Genomic DNA, 17882 nt, shown 5'->3' with positions numbered 1-17882 from the left:
AAGGGACACATGCAGTTGCAGTGCGAAATGGGACGGGTGCAATCATACGAGAACTAATCTTTCGGATCCTATCAAAACTCGCAGCTAAGCGTAGCGAGAGTAATACTAAGATGGGTGACCTCCTTAGAAGCCTTCATGTTGCACCCGCCTTTTTACGAACGGGGTGTTAAACATTATACGCGACCGAAGCCATGATTCACTGGTTCATTCGCCAGCATGAGTTGCAGTGCCTAGGCATTTTGTTTAATATTTTTCATGCATTCATTTATAGTCCACCACATGATAAGAGTGTCATTACGAGTATCTTAATTAGTACAACAATGAAAACAAAGGTGCAGCGGGTGGTCCATTTATTTGAGCATGAGTTGAGGCACCGAAGCATTTCGCTTGATATTAGAACTAGAAGCAGAGGTGATGTTTGCACGCATAGTGAAAACTATGAGTTCCTGGTCATGCAATTTGGGCTAACCAACGCCTCAGCCATCTTCATGGATTTGATGAACAGGGTCTTCAGACAATTCTTACATCAATTTGTTATCATGTTCATCGATAACATCCTGGTCTATTCAAAAAGCAGAGAGGAACATGCTCACCATCTAGCTCAGGTTTTGCAGGTTCTTAGAAGAAAGAAGTTATATGCAAATTTGAGTAAGTGTGGATTTTGGCTTGAGCAGACCATCTTCCTAGGACACATCATATCAAAGGATGGAGTACCAGTGAATCCTGAAAAGGTTGAAGCAGTGCTCGACTGGGAGAAAATGACATCAATTAAAGAAATTCGTAGCTTTCTGGGAATGGCGGGCTATTACCACAGATTCGTTGAAGGATTTTCTAGTCTAGCTATTCCCCTAACCTGACTCATAAAGAAGAATGCCAAGTTTGAGTAGAATGAGGACTATGAAAGAAGTTTTTCATAACTAAAGAGTGGCTGACTACTGCACCTGTGCTGGCCTTACCGAGTAGATCGGGGGGATATACAGTTTACAATGATGCCTCTTATCTAGGCCTGGGTTGTGTTTTAATGCAGCATGGGAAAGTCATAGCCTATGGGTCTAGACAAATAAAGAGTCATGAGAAAAATTATCCCGCCATGACTTAGAGCTTGCTGCAATCATACACACCTTGAAGACTTGGCGCCATTATTTATATGGAGAGACCTTTCTGATCTATACCGATCACAAGGGTTCGAAACACATATTCACTCAAAAGGATCTCAACATGCGTCAGAGAAGGTGGATAGAACTTTTTAAGGACTGTGATTGCGACATCTTGTACCATCCGGGTAAAGGCAATGTGGTAGCCGATGCACTCAGCAGAAAAAGTGCAGGTATCTTAGCCCATTTGATGGTTTCAGAATGCAGGCAAATTGGGGCCACACAGCAGGTTCGACTTCAGGACTCGAGGAGAGTCACATGTTTGGGTCATCTGACTGTCCAGTCTGAGTTAATCTAGAGAATAAGAAAAACTCAGTCAGCTGATCCCGCCCTAGTAGCCCTCAAGAACAATGCAGAACAGGGAGTTAACTCAGAATTTTGAGTCTCTGCCGATGGGTTACTCCAATTCCAGGACAGAGTGTGTGTTCTAGGTGACAGTGAGTTAAAGAGAGACATCATGACAGAGGCCCAAAGCTCAAAGTTTGCCATGCATCCCAGAAGCATTAAAATATACCAAAGTATGTAACCCCAGTTTTGGTGGAACGGGATGAAAAGAGACATAGCTAACTTTGTGTCTAAATGCTTGGTATGTCAGCAGGTCAAGGTAGAGCATCAGCGTCCAGGCGGGTTACTTCAGCCATTACCGATCTCAGGATGGAAGTGGGAACATATCACCATGGACTTCGTGGCAGGGTTACCTAAGGCACACTTAGGACATGATGCCATATGGGTAATTATTGACCGGCTTACCAAGTCTTCCCACTTCTTGGCCATCAGGATGACCGATCCCTTGGACAAGTTAGTAAGAATGTATATCCGAGAAATAGTCAGATTGTATGGAGTCCCAGTGACAGTGGTGTCCGACAGGGACCCCAGGTTCACTTCTCAATTTTAGAGTAGCTTTCAGCTAGCCATGGGAACGAAGCTGTCCCTCAGTACTACATTTCACCCTCAAACTGATGGATAGCCAGAAAGGACAATCCATACACTTGAGGATATGCTCTAAGCTTGTGTCCTTGACTCCGGGGGCTATTGGAACGACCATTTATCCTTGATAGAGTTCGCCTATAACAACAGCTACTAAGCGAGTATTGGCATGGCTCCGTATGAGGCATTATATGCGCGCCCATGCAGATCGCTGATTTGTTGGGAAGAAGTGGGCGATAGAAAATTATTCAGCTCGGAGCTGGTAGAGGAGACTACATCCAAAATAGTTTAGATCAAGAAGAATATTCAGACGGCTCAGAGCAGGCAGAAGAGTCATGTGGACACTTGGAGGAGAGATTTAGCGTTTGAGGAAGGCGATTGGGTGTTCTTTAAGGTCACTCCTTTTAAGGGAATCAGTAGAGTCGGCAAGAGAAAAAAACTGAATCCCCGATTTATTGGACCATTTGAAGTCTTAGACAGGATTGGTACCGCCGCCTACAGACTAGCAGTGCCTCTAGAACTTTCTAAGGTCCACAATATGTTTTATGTGTCCATACTACACAAGTACAAGCTGAACCCTTCTCATGTATTGGCCCACGAACCTTTTCCACTCTAGGAGGATTTATCCTACGAGGAAGTACCAGTCGGCATTGCGGATCGAAAGAGCAGATTACTCCACAATCGGGAGATATCCTTTGTGAAGGTCATATGGTAGAACCACACACCAATAGAGGCCACATGGGAGCTAAAATCAGACTTTAGAGCCCAATACCCACAACTGTTTGATCGAGAGTAAGAGGCAAATTTGAGGGATCAAATTTCTTTTAAGGGGGAGAGAGTTGTAACACCAAATATTTAATTATTATTATTTTTAAATATAATTATTATTTATATGATTTTAATTTAATTTAATTTATTTTAATTTGAGTTAATGAAAATAATAATAATAAGGGTAAAAAATTGGTTAGGGATTTAATTAAAAATAATTTTGGAAAAAAGTGGTGAAAATTTGGGTTCTGGGAGTATTTTTGAAAGAAAAATCAGAAACCAGGGGTCAAAACACAATTTAGAAGAGTTACGCCACATCAACTACCCGGTCAGCAGCCCCAACCAACCAGGACGCGCCAGGTGGCAGCGGCACTAATGCGGGAGGCCACGCGAGGGGGAGCCATGTGGGCGATCCGCGTGCGTGCGATCAAACGGCTGAGATCCGTTCCCGCTCGCACTGATGACCCAGATCAAAAACACGCATGGACGGCCCAGATTGCATCGCGCACGGACGGTCCAGATTGAATCGCACACGGACGACCAAGATTGAATCGCGATGAACGGTCTAGATTCATTTCCTATTTAATCGTGATCGAACGATCCAGATTAAAAATGATGGATGACCCAGATTAAAAGCGATGGACGTCCCAGATCAAAAGCGGATGGGTATAAATAACCCCATTCGCACCCAAAATCCCAATTGGAGACCGAATTGGAGGGGAGATAACAAGGCTGTCCAATTCAAAAGAGATGACAAAATCAAGCCAAAAGATGCTAATGATAATAAAAACTAAGGTATTTCTAACGCCCAAACTCCTAGGAATAATGTGATTAGTTATTTTTGTGAATATCTTTACTTTAAATCATGTATTTATATATCAATATGTAAAGATTGGTTAGTAATTAACCTTAGAAATATGATCTAATTATTAATAAAAATTTTAAAATACACTTTAACATCCTACTCAAAGTATAGTATAATATAAAAATATAAATCAATAACGATAATAATATAAAATATATAGAGAAGATAACCAACTTTCTATGATACTTCTTCTTTGCATCAATAAAGATGACTAACTAATAATTGAAGAACAATTACAATGTGAGAAGAGAATAATTGTGTAAGGTTGATTATTTTATACTATAATTTATGAAATCTTTGAGTTGAAATAAAGAATCATAAACTATTTAAACTAAATAAAGTATTATGGCTATTTAAAATGTGATTTCTTAAATAAAGAATTCATGGCTATTTGAGATGTGATTTTATTATACTTATTGGATATTTTACTTAATTTATATAAAATTCTCATTAACATTAATTTTATTAGTTTTTTTGCTACCATTATAGTACAAAATGAGTCACTTCAAATAAAATTTACTATTAAATTTAATCTTTGTGCGGAAGAAGTTATAAGCAATTTACTTTAAAAGGTAAGAAATAATTTTATTAAGATAATGTTAAAAGTTTATCACGCCGCAATTTCTTTTGACTTATAAGCAACAAATTTATATAGTCTTTTTAATATGAGAATTGCTCTAACAATTTATATAGTTTTACAACATTTTGCCAATTTTTGGAAGATGCGTTTTATGGGAATTGGGAATTTTGGATGAAGATGGTGAGTGCTATTGGAACAATGAAGCTCAAAAGGAAAAGTGCATTAAGGAAAATAAGATAGATGGAAATAGCTTTGAATATTTTCTACTAACTACTTTTTAATTTTCTAATTTTTTTATTAGAGGATCAATTTAATGATAACGGTTAACTAAGTCTATCCTCTTCACATTTCTTTACCACACTGTATATACATATGTATGTAGAGTTATTACCTTGATAATTAATTAAAATTAGATAATTAAGTGTTAATTTCTTTAGAATATAAAAAAATTTGTCGACCATACAAGTATAATACCATAAATTTTTGTTAAAAAATTATATAAACAAAACTTAACTGATCACAATCACTTAATAATTTTTTATTTTAAATTAATGATTTAAGAATAAAAAATACTTTACAAAAATTAGCTAATTTTTTCAATTCAAAGCTACTAATGTTTAATATTTTTTATATACACATATGGGATATACAAAAAAGTATATGGTAAAGTTGAATTTATTTTTTTAATTTTGTTATAACATTATTATATAAGAGAACTTAATCAAAATCCTTACAAGATAACAGGATTCTTATTCGATAGAAATTTGTGATATGCAACTGGATTATTTTGTCTTTAAATGCGTTTGTTATTTTTTGAAAAATAATAGTTTATTAAAAAATTAGATATTTTTCCTAATATTCAAAAGTTTTGGCTTCATAAAAAATGTGATCATTAATTCTTTTTTTTGTTAAGTATGAGTGCTTGATTAACATACTAAATTTTTTATTTCATCCTCAAATTCTCATTGTTTCTTTTGATTGATTGTGTAGTTTTTATCAATTAACATGACACATTTTTTGTTTCTTTTGAAAAATTTACTACACTTTACAATAATATAACTAGTTATTTTAATACAATATTTTAATTTAAACCATATATTTACATACTAATATATAGAAATTTGTTAAAATTTAATATAAAAAACATGATCTAATTGTTAATAAAAATTTTGAAATACATTTTAACATCCTATATAGTGTAATATAAAAAAATATAAGTCGATAATGATAACATTTTAAATTGTAGACTAAAGGTTTATATGGTCACAACATTTAGCGCGCTCCAATAACGTAATTGATCATAAATGCAAGGGTTCGTTTTACCCAAAATATGGCAAATCAGTTATAGTTGTCAAAAATGTTCCAACAACCAATCCTTCCTTATTCTTAAACCAACAAGAAACGTTCATTAGTTGGTTCTTCGTTGTCAAGCAGTCCTAAAAATGTACATAGGATTTAATTTGTCAACGACCTTGGGAGCTAGAAGGACCTAATTCAAGTTGTTGGATTCATCCGCGTGAACAAGTCAACTAGATTACTTACCTTCTCAGTGTGGCATTGACCGCTACTTGGTGCCAAAACCACTCAAACAATTATGGATTTGAGGGGTTCGACTAGCTGCTTGTGATTTTTCTTCTCGCGATGGACCATGTTCAAACAAATTCAAAACAATAAATATATATAGGTGCAGCAAGTAAATAAATGCCAGCTCTAAAATAAAATTCAAATTAATTCGATTAGATCTCACACGTACATTGCTGGAGTTTGCTCGATCTATCAACTAGGAAAAAGAAAATAAATCAACCACTCATGATGGGCTTTTCAACACAAATGAGTTTTTGGAGAGTGAAAGAAAGAAGAAAGATGAAAAAGAATTACAGAAGCAGCAGAAGCTACCGTGTGCAGCGTCAGGAGGAAGAGAGATGATGATTCTGCTTTGACATCCTTTTCCTTGATTTTTGGCTTATCCCAAGCCTTCCAGAAAATTTTTCCCTTGATTTTTGGCTCCAGATCTTAGCTTGAATAATTTACATATTTGAAAAGCACACGTTTTAATCTAAATCTATAGTTGTGCACGACTCTTAGGCTTACCCAAGGCTAAGTTGTCTGGGGTAGGACCCAAGCTTTTCCCAAGGCTTGTTTTTGGGCTAATGATTCTTTTTACGAACTCTTCTTCTTTTCATGTTGTTTTTCCTTGTTTTGTCCTTATATTCTATACTGCAACAAAACATAAAAAAATAACTTAGATTAGATAGCGTACCATCGAGTTTAAAAACCCCAAAGTGATAGTTGTCGTTTTTAGGCACTGTCAAATTTATTTAGTTTCACAATATTTTTTTTTCAATTTTAAAAAAATGAGTTTTATGAGAATTAAAAATTCTAGATGAAAATGGTGAGTACTATTGGAACAACGAAGCTAAAAAAAAAAAGTGAATTAAGGAAAATGAGATAGATGGAAATAGCTTTAAATATTTTTCGCTAACTATTTTTTAATTTCGTAATTTTTGTCTTAGGAGATCAATTTAATAATAACAGTTAACCAAGTCTACCCTCTTCACATTTCTTTAGCATACTGTACATAAATAGTTTATTAAACAATTAGATATTTTTCCTAATATTCAAAAGTCTTGGCTTCATTAAATATGTAATCATTAATTCTTTTTTTTTTTGTTAAGTTGAATGCTTAATCAACATGCTAAATTTTTTATTTCAACCCAAAATTCTCTTTGTTTCTTTTCATTGATTGCGTGGTTTTTATTAATTAATGTGATACATTTGTTTGTTCCTTTTAAAAAATTTACTATACTTTACAATAATGTGATTAGTTATTTTAATGCAATATTTTAGTTTAAATCATATATTTATATACTAATATATAAAAATTGGTTAAAATTTAACATCAAAAAATAATTTAACTGTTAATGAAAATTTTAAAATACTTTTTAACAGCCTACATAGTGTAATATAAAACTAAGTCAATAATGATAATATTTTAAAATGTAAACTAAAGGTTAATATGGTCATAATATTTAGCACATTGTGATCTTTTTAAATGATTGTATACTCGTAGAAAATTTACTTTGTAATATTAACTTAATTTTTTACTGATACATTTGTAAGTTTAATTAATGTGATACATTTGTAAGTTTTTTGACTTACCTTTAACTTATTACTGACATCATACAAAATTTTAAAGATAATTATATATAAAGAATATATTCCACCACATAGTCTATTTGAGCTTAAAAATAAAAAATTCATCATTCTTAGATGCTTTTCTATTCAAGTAATCAATTTGTTATCTCTTCGTCTTACCTCATAGTCAACATTTTTTTCCACATTATATTGTCTCTTCATTTTCACCTCAATTTTTTCCTCACATTATGTATAAATGGATATATATATATATAAGATGGAATTATCAAATAATATTAAGTAGGTAGGATTGGTGGCATTGAGATGCAATTAGTAATTCAATATGTACTATTCTAAAACATCAAATCTTGTGATAAAATAAATTGTTATTACGATACTGGTGACTTTTATAACTTTTGTTATTTAGTTTACTTGTTTGAGTATCTATCATTTGTCAGATGACTTTTATAGGTAGAAGGAATACGTACAAGATCTCTTATTTGTATAGAAGTACAAAATCAAATACTACAACTTGCTATAGAACTAAACAATATATTAAGGCTCATTGGTGAAAAATATTAGTTCCATCAGGGCGAGTTATTACCTGCACAAGGTGTAAAAAGGAACAATGTTTTTGCCTCCGCACAACAAGAGATTATAGGCTCAACCATTAAGCTTTGGCTAATGAAAGGTGGAGGTACCCCAACTGGCCTTATGGGAGGTAAAGCTTTATCATTTTTTGGTTGTATATGTATATATTTGTGTGCAAATCCACTACATATTATGGGGAGTAATGTGTATATATGTGTTATGGAGAGTAAACTATGATGGTGATTAAGAAAGGGCAAGTCGCAAAACTTGCAGAGGATGTAAAAGAGATCCAAAATGCAAAATGCATCTCATGTGTCTCCTTTTGTCGCTACAAGTATCGCTTTAGGGATTGTCAATTTCGCACTTGCATTTATTATATACAGAATGCATAGCCTTAATCACCCCTAATCATCACTCTAGTTTAATGATTACGTAGGTTAAAATTTTCATTTTTAAGACTTTATATCAACTATACATAGACTGTAGACTGCATGATCATGTTTTTTGATTAAGGACCAAAACTTGATCACCATTTTTAATTTGAATATGGATGCACATTGCCATCTTTAACTGCATAGTACATAAATCCCTTCAGTACTAGCGGCTACATTTGTAGAGGCTCTAGGAGTGGTGGTGGTGGACGACAGTCATCGTTTGTTTAGGTTCTGTGGTGGCCGTTCATTGGATGCTCTTATCAATAGTGCTTGTTGCAGTATGATGGGTGATGATTAGACTTGAAATTTGTATTTGGAATCTGGGTTTTAGAGAAGAGAAAGACAACTCTTTGGAATTAATGAGAGAAGAACTAAAAGATAATAGAGGATATATATACATGTACATATATATATATATATTTTTTCTATATAAAAAATTATATAACAATATATTGTTTAAGTAAAAAAATTTATATTTGTAAAATATGTGAATATAAAGTATAGTTAAAATAAGTGTGAGGTATCCTTGAATTTATTTTTTATTTATCATAATCCTATTATTTAACAGAATTTTACTAAAATTCTTAAATAAAATAAAGAATCTAATTTAGTAAAAACTAGTGATATGTTATTAGCTTTTTTAAAAATATATGCAGATATTATTTATTTGAAAATAATTGTTTACTAAAGAATTGGATACTTTTTCTAATACTCAAAATTCTTGGGTTCTAGAAAAATAAGATCATTAAATTTTTTTAAGAGATAAAAGATAAAATGATTAAATAGATTGGTAGTATGATATCCCAAATGCTAGTAAGGCATGAGGGTGCCAGATACAGAAATGTATACAGTGGTGTAATTTATTACAAATCTCTTACAAAGTATATGAGTTCCCAATTACATATATAACTTAGGCTAGAAGTGGCAATAAAATATAAAATATCAAAATACAAAAGGGCCACTTTGATTATTATGTAAGAGGACTCATAAGAGTACGGGACAAATCATGCACTCAAAAAGATTTATGGATTCATGGGATCCTCAAAGACTTCAAAAGGTAGGTTAGCGATCGATTCCTCACTATCTTCCTCATCAAGGGGGGAGGGGGTGTGGAAAGGGGTGAGTTCCATATACTCAGTAAGAAAAATAATATTTAAATAACATCATAAGATTTCAAAGGTAATTTAAAATATCATCACCACTTACCATCATGAGTACTGTCAAGGTTCTTTATTAAATTATAAAAATAATTTATTTTATTAAAGAAATCATTAAACCATCATATCATAGTCATATCATATCAATCAAATATATCATTCTAAAAATAGAAAAAATTAAACAAATCGTGATATGCACTATTTTTCATGTCATTCTTCGCGAAATCGTTCCGACTTCCATCTATTGAAGGCAATATGGATTCTCGACTACCCATGTGGAATGACCAATTTATTTCATTTATAACAGCAATTTGCGGCTTGCCAAACCAACAATACATTTACAGTTTGCCACACCATGACACGATCTATGACCACGGCTGTGCCAATCACAGTGGTCCTACATGTTAACTATAGCCACAATTGTACTTTGCCAACGATGACCACTATAATCATATCGCATCACCACTCTTGTCAGAGGGTACACTGTCATCCACAAGGAGCAGTCCTCTCACATATTTTCAAACTAGATGGGGGAGAAATATAAATCCCTTAGATATAAAAAGTCTAACAAAATACTTTATGAATTATGCATGCCAATAACAATACATATTTACCATGTATATAAATCATTTCATGTTTAAATGGCCTGAGGGCCCGAATAAATAGGAGTTTACATTACAATTTAAGCGCAAAGTTTTTGGGATGTTACGAGTAGTGAGCCACCACCAAAGAATGGTACATGGTCAAAGATCATCTCAACCTAAAAAATTAGTATATCCCATATAAATTGTGAAACAAGCAGAAGAAATTTTCTCAAAGTTGTATTGAAGTGACTATAAGTCTTAGCTATCACTATAAACTATCTCTGTTATATAACATCTTATCACTCTTTAAAACAAAATATATCTTTTGATGGGATGAATAATATTGAAGTAATATATCTCATTAGTAATTCAATCTAATATGCTTAAAATATGCGTATTGGATCCATATATCATAATTCATTAACAAATAGTAAATAGACATATATATATATATCAAATTTAAATCAATAGATTATCACTATTGTTGGAAGACTCATAAACAGATATTCGAGCTTGTTTCGATGCTCTTGAGGAATAGAAAAGCTTGCAATAATAATATGCAACATTAAGATTAATTTTAAGAACATTTTTCTTAGGAGTTACAGGAACCAAATTTCCAAGTTGATTGTTTTCCTAAAAAAAACTTCACCAGCTCTATTTCATCCTCATCAAACTTGTGACCTGATATCTTGTTAAACTTAATCTTATATGGATCAGGAACAAACATACCAAGTTCATTATTCTAGTGAAGCTTTCAGTGAGATGTGTGAAGGAAATTGAAGTCATTCAGCTACAGTAATAATTTTAAATTTATCCATATAATTATTAATTTATTATAAAGAAACTCATTCAACAAAAACACATCTACAATGGAAAAGGGTGTTGGTATGGATGGCATAGGGGAAGCCTTACGGAGTGGAAACGAGTGCAACATAGTCTTGGGACCTGTAAGATTTTGCTGCTACAGATCTTCTCCAAAGCTTCGTCCTTTAAACCTTATGACCTCATATTTATATTGTAGAAAATATTAACATCGAGCATTTAGATTTTATATTTATCTTTGAAGATTAAGAAGAACGAAAAGAAACTTGTATGTTTTTTCTTTCTTTGAATGAATGGAGATTAAGAGCGTATCCTTAGATTTAATCTATAATAAATTTCTTGAGAGGTTACGTTGGATTTGGAAAACTAATTTTTTGCTATACTTTTTTGTTGTACCAGTCAAGAACACTGTGATGAATAATTGAATTGTAATAGGTAGATAAATGACATACGATTGAATATTTTATATAGGTTGTGGAAAATTTAGATTTTATCATACTATAACTTGTAAAATCTTTGAACTTAAAAAAATAATCTACGATTATTTAGAAAGTTGTTTCATTTTTTAAAATCTTGAACTTAAATGAAGAATCCATCGTAATTTGAGACGCAATTTGATTATATTTATGTGATACCTTACTTAATATATATAAAATAATTAGAAACATTAATTTGATTAATTCTATGGTCGCAAACTGTTTTGAAATTAATTTTTGAATTTAAATGCATGCGCTAAAGAACTTATTTGTCATTTATTTTTTAAAAAGTTAAAAAAGACAATTATATTGAGGTAATGATAGAAGTTTATAACCCCGCATGAGGTAAAAAGTAACGTTACACAAAAATGTCAACTTTAAATCATGTATTTATATACCAATATATAAAGATTGATTAATAATTAACCTTAGAAACATGATCTAATTGTTAATGAAAATTTTAAAATACCCTTTAACATCCTACTGAAAGTAGAGTGTAATATAAAAATATAAGTCGATAACTATAATAATATAAAATACATAGAGAAGGTAACTAACTTTTAATGATGCTTCCTCTTTGCATCAATGAAGAGGACTAACTAATTATTGAAGAATAATTACAATGTGAAAAGAGTATAATTGTATAGGACTGATTATTTTGTGCAGGCTATGAAAAATGTAACTCTTATTTTATACTATAACTTATAAAAACTTTAAACTAAAATAAAGAATCATAAACTATTTAAATTAAATAAAGAATTATGACTATTTTAAAATGTTATTTCTTAAATAAAGAATCCTTGGCTATTTTAGACGTGATATTATTATATTTATTGGATATTTTACTTAATTTATATAAAATGCTTATGAAATTTGATTTTATTAGTTATGTTACTGATCTTGTAAGTTTAATTAATGTAATACATTTGTAGGTTTTTTGATTTCCTTTATCTTATTACTTACCTTGTACTAAATTTTAAAAGATAATTATACATAAAAAATTTATTCCACCATATGGTTTATTAGAGCTTAAAAATGAAAATTTCATCCTCCTTGAAAGTTTTTCTATTCAAATAATCAATTTGTTTTCTCATCCTCTTACCTCACAGTTAACATTTTTTCCTCACATTATGTTGTCTCTTTATTTTCACCTTATTTTTTAGCCTTAAAACTAATTTTTAGTATCAATTTTTTCCTAAGATTATGTATGAATGATGTATATAAATATTTATATATATAAAAAAGATGAAATTATCAATTAATATTAAGTAGGTGGGATTGGTGGAATAGAGCTGCAATTATCAATTCAATGTGTATTATTTCAAAATGTTAAGTCTTGTGATAAAATAAACTACTATTAAGATATTGATTACTTTTATAACATTGTAACTTACTTTGCTTGTTTGAGTATCTCTCATTTGTATAGAAGCAATAAATCCTTCAATTTTTCATTTGTCCCACGACTTTTATAGGTACAAAGAATTCGTATAAGATATCCTATTTGTATATAAGCAATAAATCCCTCAATTTTTCATTTGTCCCACGACTTTTATGGGCAGAAGGAGTACCTATAAGATTTTCTATTTATATAGAAGTACAAAATCAAAAACTACAAGCTTGCTGTAAACTTTAACAACATATCAAGACTCATTGGTGGAAAGCGGCAGTTCCATCAGGATGAGTTATTACTTTCACAGGGTGTAAAAAAAAGCAGCAATTCTACCTCTGCACTACTAGTGATTATAGGCTCTACCATGATATTTTAGCTAATAAAAAGTGGAGGTGCCCCGATTGGCATTATGAGAGGTAAATCTTTATCATTATTTTGGTTGTATATATATACATTTATGTGCAAATTCACTATATGTTATGCAGAGTAATGTGTATATATGTGTTTCTAAAAGATAAATTGTGATGCTAATTGAGAAATGGTAAGTCACAAAACTTGAAGAGGGTGTACAAGAGATCCAAAATACAGAATGCACCTTTTGTGTCTCCTTTGGTTACTACAAGTGTCACTTTAGGGACTATCAGGGCCACACCTGCATTTATTATATGTAGAATACACAACCCTAGTCTCCCATAATCATCACTTTGGCTTAATGATTATGCAGACTTTATGTCAATTATACACAAACTCCAGACTAGATGATCATATTTTTTAATTAATGGCCCAAGCTTGATCATCACTTTTAATTGGAATCTAGATGCACGTGCCATTTTTGACCACATAGGACATAAATCCCTATAGTGCTAGTGGCACCATCTGTAGAGGCTCTAGCATGAAGGTGGTGGACGACAAGGCTTTCTAACTAGTCGTTGTTTGTTCAGGTTCTGTAGTGGCTGTGCATTAGATGCTCTTATCAAAAGAGCTTGTTGTTGTATGATGGGTGATGATTAGACTTGAAAATTTGTGTTTGGAATTTGGGTTTTAGAGAAGAGAAAAACAACTCTTTGGAATTAATAAGACAAGAACTAAAGGACAATAAAAGATATATGTATATATGTATATTCTTTTTCTATTTAAAAAATTCTCTGACAATAATATTGCATATTGTTTAAGTACTCATATTTATATTTTTAAAATATGTACATATAAAGTATATTTAAAAGAAGTGTGAGGTATCCTTGAATTTATTTTTTGTTTATCACAATCCTATTATTTAAGAGAATTTTACCAAAATCCTTAAATGAAATAAAGAATCTGATTTAGTAAAAACTTGTGATATGTTATTAACTTTATTTTAAATATATACAGATATTATTTCCTAAAAAATAATGGTTTATTAAAGAATTGGATGTTTTTCCTAATACGCAAAATTCTTAAGTTCTACAAAAATGAGATCATTAAATTTTTTTGGGAGATAAAAGATAAAATGATTAAATCGATTGGTAGTAAGCCACCACAAAAGAATGGTAAATGGTTAAAGATCATCTCAGACTCAAAAATTAATTTATCCTATATAAATAGTAAAATAAGTAGAAGAAATTTTTTCAAAATTTTATTGAAGTTACTCTAAAGTCTTATTTATCACTAAAAACTATCTCTGTTTTATAACATCTTATCACTCTTTTAAAAAATATTTCTTCTAATAGGACGACTAATATTGAACTAATACTTCTTATTAGTAATTTAATCTAATATGCTTAAACTAGGTTTATTGAATTTATTTATCATAGTTCATTAAAAAAATAGTAAATAAACAATTATATGTAAAATTTAAATAAACAGATGATCAGTATTGTTGGAAGGCTCATAAATAGATATTTGTGCTTGTCTAGAACCTCTCGAGGAATAGAAAAGCTTGCAATAATAATATGCAACATTATTATCAATTTTAAGAGCATTTTTCTTAGGAGTTATAAGAATAAAATTCCCAAGTTGATTGTTTTCCTTAGAAAAAATTTCACCAGCTATATTTCATGCTCATTGAACTTGTAACCGATAACATGTTAAACTTAATCTTGTATGGATTAGGAACAAACATATCAAGTTCGTTCTTTTTGTAAAGACCCCAGAAATTCAAAAGGAAATATATAATAATTTAAGTGCGGAAGCGAAATAAAAGGTTAAAGTTTACATCCCTTACACAATAACTTAAAAGTACTAAACAAACATCACGGAATGAATCCTCTAAAAGAAACACGAGAAATGAAAAAAGTAAAGAAAAATATAAAGTATCTAGCATCTACTCACAATCTTCTTACAGATCGGGCTCGGGAACCAGGTCCTTTTGATCTGAAATAGTTAAATAAAGGGTGAGCTACACTAGTCCAGTAAGGACATCACATTATATCACCGGCATAGAAGTAAAAGTTGGTAGAAAATAAAAACAACCAATGGAGCATTAGATTTAAACCAATACATTTATTTAAAATAAAGTCATTTACCCTTTTACTTACCATTGGAGAATTTATGAAAACAAATTATAGAAGCAATAATATCATACAGATCATAACTTCATACACGACCAGCAACATAGGACATATCATAAATTCACATTTATTAATAATAAACGAAATTGTAACCGTTTCTCGTTTCACCAGCCTATTAGTATCCATGGGGATTCATAGGAGTGTCCTTGCTACACGTGAACCCTTTCCCTTAATAGTCTTAATTACATAGCCGATCCCATACCCCGTCCAGTATGAGCGCCAAGATAATAAACCCCAATACCCCATCTGGTATGAGGGTGAAGTGGGTCGTCCCCATACCCCGTCCGGTGTGAGCACCAAATTACCAAGTCTCCATACCTCATCCGGTATGAGACAACGTTCACGGTAGAGTTCTCTGTGAATCCAGTCCGTCCACCATCTCCTAGGATATCTAGTGAGGCTGTCATCTTATCAGTTTATTAGATCACACCCCTTTCATGTTTTCCCTTAGTCTCCGTTACCAAATCAAATATTATCACATAAACAAATAAATATGCATCAGGTAATGCAATCATGTCTCAAATCTCAAAATCAAGCAGTGGTCAAGTAAGACAGTAACACATGCATTCAAACTTTAAAATAGATAAACCAGATACCATCATGCTTTTAAACTATAAAATAAATCAACAGAAATTAACAGGGAACAATATCCAGTTTGGGCTCCTTTAGCAATTCGTAATTAATTATGTACATCTATTTAATTTGTACAAAAGACCGTATTATTATTTATTCAAACTTCAAATCTATGATAGGAAATAGGGTGAGGGGTCCTTACCTGATTTGACGCCGAAAAGTTAAATGGTTTACCTCGCTTACGGGCAGTCCCTGGGTTCTCTGAATTTTTTTTTGGGAACTAAAATGCGCTTACAGTACCTACAAATATCCCAAATAAACCAAAAATCAGTCCCAGGGCCTACTTAGCCAATTTTAAAAATTCGACACGGCGGCTGTCCACGTCGGATTGGCTGTTTTTGGTCATTTTTGGCCAAATTCAGTCAAATTTACATCAGTTCCTGTGAGAAAATACACTTAGGGCCCTCGGTTGGCAGAAAAAATGTAGAAAACAAAAACTCATCGCCTCAAGTCAACCATTTTTGGCTGTTTTTGACCAAATTCGGTCGATTTTACATTGATTCCTGCGAGCACACATGTTCAAGGGCCTCGGTGGGCCGAGAAAATACGAAAAACTAAAACTCACCGGCGGCGGGGCTCTCTGGTGCGGGGGCTCCTCCGGCTCACATTGCGGTTGGGTGTTTCGCTTTGGTCAACTTGTAAAGAGGAAAACAGTGATCACAACGGTAGAAAAATTACACAAAACGGGAATCAGGAAGGGCCTCATCAGAGGCGGTTTGTGAAATTCCTCGCGACAGCACCGCCAGGCTTCGGCGGTGCCTTTCAGACAATTGGCTGATTCTTTCACTCCAATTTGGCCATGTGTGGGTTTAAAATTAAATTGTGTGCAAAAGGGAAAATTTTTATTTTTTTGCCAATCGGAAAAGGTTCCAGTGCGGCGGCAGGTGGCGGTGGTCGACTCCCCAGTGGCTGAGTTATCTTTTCGGGCGAGGGGTTTTGACGGCTAGGGTTAGAGTTTGGGTGTGGATGGGGTTTTTTATACCCATCCGCTTTTCATCTGGGCCGTCCATCGCTTTTGATCTGGACCGTCCAATCGCAATTAAATAGGGAGTGAATCTGGGCCGATCATCACGATTCAATAAGGGTCGTCCGTGCGCGATTTAATATGGGTCGTTCGTGCATGCGAGAACAGACCTCAGCCATTCAATTGTGCGGACGCGGATCGCCCACGTGGCTCCCCCCATGTGGCCTCCTATGTCAGTGCCTCTACCACTTGGCGTGTTCTGATTAGTCTGGGCTGCTGACCGGGCGTCTTACGTGGCGTAATTTTACTAAATTACATTTTGACCCTCTGGTTTTCGATTTTTCTTTCAAAAATACCCCCAGAATCAAAATTTTCACCCCTTTTTCCCAAAATTATTTTCAATTTAATCCTCAATAATTTTACCCATTTTTTATTAAATTAAATTAAATTAAATAAATAAATAATTATATTTATTAAAAAAATAAAAAATAAAAGTAAAAATACAAACTAAAATTTTTATTGGGTTTTACAATCGAGGTGAGTTCATTACCTACACAAGGTATAAAAAGGACCGACCCTTCCACCTCTGCAATAGTAGGGATTAAAGGCTCTACCATGATGCTTTGGCGAATAAAAGGTGGAGGTGCCTCGCTTGACCTTTTGAGAGGTAAATCTTTATCATTTTTCTAGTTGTATGTGTATATATTCATGTACAAATCCACTATATTTTATGCTAAGTAATGTGTGTATATATGTTTATAAAGGCTAAACTGTGATACTGATGATGAAAGGGCAAGTCACATAATTTGTAAAGGGTGTACAAGAGATCCAAGATGCATAATGCAACTCTTGTGTC

Source organism: Carica papaya, chromosome 3, assembly GCF_054855325.1.
Source record: "Carica papaya isolate Zhongbai chromosome 3, ASM5485532v1, whole genome shotgun sequence".
Classification (NCBI taxonomy): Eukaryota; Viridiplantae; Streptophyta; class Magnoliopsida; order Brassicales; family Caricaceae; genus Carica; species Carica papaya.
The sequence above is the reverse complement of the archived record's forward strand: the minus strand, read 5'-3'. Positions refer to the sequence as shown.